General features: G+C 45.7%; 1 pseudogene; it reads left to right on the plus strand.

The window, feature by feature from the left end:
• The first annotated feature begins 1,120 nt into the window (after positions 1-1,120).
• On the plus strand, positions 1,121-1,467 carry Mif-ps10 (macrophage migration inhibitory factor, pseudogene 10; annotated as a pseudogene).
• The last annotated feature ends 2,112 nt before the right edge of the window (positions 1,468-3,579 follow it).

Below are 3,579 nucleotides of genomic sequence, written 5' to 3' on the forward strand. Positions count from 1 at the left end.
TCTGAATTGTGCACACCATTAGAATATATGAATCCAAGGCTTGGCTTGCACCTACAATATGTCTTTTGATGATTCGCCCCATTCACTTTTAAAGCCAGGAAGGTGACAATAAAGAGACTCTGTATCATGTAAAATGACATGCTTTATTTTTCATATTTGTCTCTCTCAAGAAGTAGCATTGCGAAGAAATAGCACCTCTGGAAGCCAGGGTCTGCATCATTCATGAGCTCCGCGTGGCTCTGGCAGGGGAAGCAGATATTTCAGTTCTCAAAACTCAAGGCACAATTTACCTTTTACCAGAGCTTTGTTATAAATCCTGTTTGTACATGTGTATACAGAGCTGTTTTATATTAGAAACCCTGGCCATAAGAAATGGTTACGGGCTGCTGTTTGTCAATCAGAACAAGATCATGGTTTGTAAAAAAAAAAAAGAGGGTTTCTTTTGAAAAAGAGAAGAGACAGAAGACTAAGGATGACAAAAGGCCCCTTGCCCACAACTAGCCCCAAACTCCTAGCCTTCAACTATCGGTTGCATTAGTTAGCTTTATGACATCTGCTCTCAGGGAGAGGAGAGACAAAATGAGTTCATTTTAACTTTTACATTGCTACTTTATTCTGGGGGGGGGGCATTAAATGGTTGTTTTGTTGTTGTTGTTGTTGTTGTTGTTGTTTTATTTAGTTCAAACCACTTTTTGTCATGTCGGTATTTTCACTAGGTTTCTAGGGCTAATCAATCACACCTGTGGTTTGGTCCCTGGGTTCTTAGTATACTGCTCTTACTGAACATGCATTGAGCACCTTATGCTCGAGAGGCTCGAAACAAGCCAGCTAGGACTTGTTACTTGGACAAACTTGCTCCAGGAGACTCCTGGATCAAGCTATCCTCTGCTTGAGCCCTTCGTCTACAGGTCTCCATCCCACATCAGTGTTTGTGATGGTCTACTTCGGTTTCATTGTCTTGGAAATATGTGGTACCCTACTCTATCGTATTCTTTCCTGCTATGCGGAAAGAATGACCAAGACCGGTCCTGAGCTGGGTCACATAACTCAGGTCCCTGACTTGGGTCACACCACGCTTTGCACTGTCCTCACGGTCCTCATTCGCAGTCTCTCCACCACCATGCCTATGTTCATCGTCAACACCAATGTTCCCCGGGCCTCTGTGCCAGAAGGGTTTCTCTCCGAGCTCACCCAGCAGCTGGCACAGGCCACAGGCAAGCCGGCACAGTACATTGCAGTGCACGTGGTCCCGGTCTAGCTCAGGACTTTCAGCGGCACGAACGACCCCTGCATCCTCTGCAGCCTGCACAGCACCGTCAAGATCGGTGGCACCCAGAACCACAACTACTGCAAGTTGCTTTGCGGTCTGCTGTCCGATCGCCTGCACATCAGCCCAGGCAGGTCTACATCAACTATTAGGATGTGAACGCAGCCAACATGGGCTGGAACGGTTCCACCTTCGCTTGAGCCCTGGCCTCACTTACCTGCACCGCTGTTCTTCGAGCCTTGCTGCACGCAGCATTCTGTGTTTATCCATCGGTAAGGATGGCCACTTTCCGGTGGGGAGAAATAAATGGTTTGAGACCAAATAACAAAGAATGGCCAGGACCCAGAGTTTTGGTCTGTTTTTTCCCACTTTGATATATCCAGGGCCAAAACAACTTCCGGCCTGTGGTCTTTCATCAGTACTTTTGGACAAATGAAAGTGTAAAATGGCTGGTATTTAGTAGTCTTTCTACTTCCGTCTCCGGGTCTTTCATTTGTTTAAAGAATAAACTCATTAGCTTCTTTTGAAACTGACTCTGGGACAAGTCTGCACACATCCTCTTCCCTTCCAGCCACTTCTTCCTCTTTCTACCCATTTCTCCTATTCTGCATGTTCTGTCTGCTCCAGCTGATAACACAGCGCTGGATACCAGTGGTGATCCCTTTTTAACAGAAATGATCATCTCACACCCACTACAGATAAATAGGCTTCCTCTTGTTTTCTTTTTAATAAAGTGCTTGCTTATTTTTGAGGTGGGATTTCACACAGCCCAGGATCATTGTGACCTCTATGTAGCATAACCTGATCCTGGGCTCCCAGTTCTCCTATGTTGTGATTATATGCACAGGCCACTGGGCCCAGTTTATGTGGTTCTGGGGATTGAATCCAGGTTTCATGTGCACTCTTCTGGTTTAGGCAGTCCTTTATCAACTGGGCTGAATTTCCAGAGTCTTGAATTTTATCACCACTAACACCCGGGCTCTGTGGCATAATCTGATGAATTCTCTCTCTCTCTCTCAAGCTTCTAGTGGCCAGCTGACAACCAACCACGGACGGCTGCAACCTTTTTATATTGGGGCCATGTACCACCTGAGAGCCCAAGGCTCCTACCATGACACCAAACTATCTTTGGAGAAAAGGGACCTAGATGGTTCTGGGTAAGGTCAAGAGGCTTGGGTAGACTTCATGAAGTGGAAGGTGCCTTGCTAGTTGATTAATCTTATAAGCAAAAATAAACATAACTATGTTGTAGACCAGGCAGGGGGTGGTCATCTGAGGGAGCCTGAGAGGCCAAGACCAGTATCCCCAGGTGCGGGAGCTAATGAGGTTTGGTAGCTAGCTCTCAGCGGGGTTAGTAGCTGGCCTCGCTCTCACAGTGAAGCCCCACATTCTCAGGCCTCCCAGGATGCTCCCATCGGATAAGGCCACTCTTTGTACTGAACAAGTGGCAACAAGGAAACAGACTTCTGAATCTTATCTAAGCCCAGATGAATATAAGGTCACTTGCAAACCACGAATACCAAATGTCTCCTCTGTCAGCCTTCTTCTCTCTGCTTCCTCCCAGCTACAGTGGCTCCTTGTGTTAGTAATCCAGGATGTATAGGTGTACAGAATGGTCAACTCAATTTAAAGCAAAATTTATATCAATTTTTGGCACACATATAATTTTACTATCTACCAAAGACAACAGAGAACTTGCATACCAGTGAAAAGTATATGTCTGTCTAACACAGAACGATCCAAAGTACACTGATGTGGTGTGTGTTGAGAAACGACGTGGAATATCTCAGTATTTTGTCCTCTGTAATTAAATCGTTCTTTGTCTATAGTGCAGGAACCTTGATATGTATCGTGAGAACACCACAATCGGGGCTGGAGAGATGGCTCAGCGTTAAGGGCACTGATTCTTCTTCCAGGAGAACTGGGTTCAAATCCCAGCACCCACACGGAAGCTCACAACTATCTTTTAACTTCAAGATCTGACGCTCTCATGTAGACATACGTGCAGGCAAAAGCAACAGTGCACAGAAAATTTAAGGAGAAGAAGGAGACGATGACGATGATCACCAACACCAACACCAACACCACCGACACCACCTTCCACATTGTTTAGTAGTCTTGAATCTGAGTCAAGCTATTTCAGGCATTTGTGGTGTGGTATATGGCACGGCAAGAGGGCACACACATGTGCAAAGTATGTGGGCTACATGTTTAGAGCCAAGGCTACAGTGAGGTCTGGAGCACAGCAAAGTGAGCACTTCTGGGAATAAATAGAATGTGTCAGGTAGGGATTTGATTTAATTTTTGGACAC

This window comes from Rattus norvegicus, chromosome 6 (assembly GCF_021556685.1).
Source record: "Rattus norvegicus strain SHRSP/BbbUtx chromosome 6, alternate assembly SHRSP_T2T, whole genome shotgun sequence".
In the NCBI taxonomy this organism is placed as follows: Eukaryota; Metazoa; Chordata; class Mammalia; order Rodentia; family Muridae; genus Rattus; species Rattus norvegicus.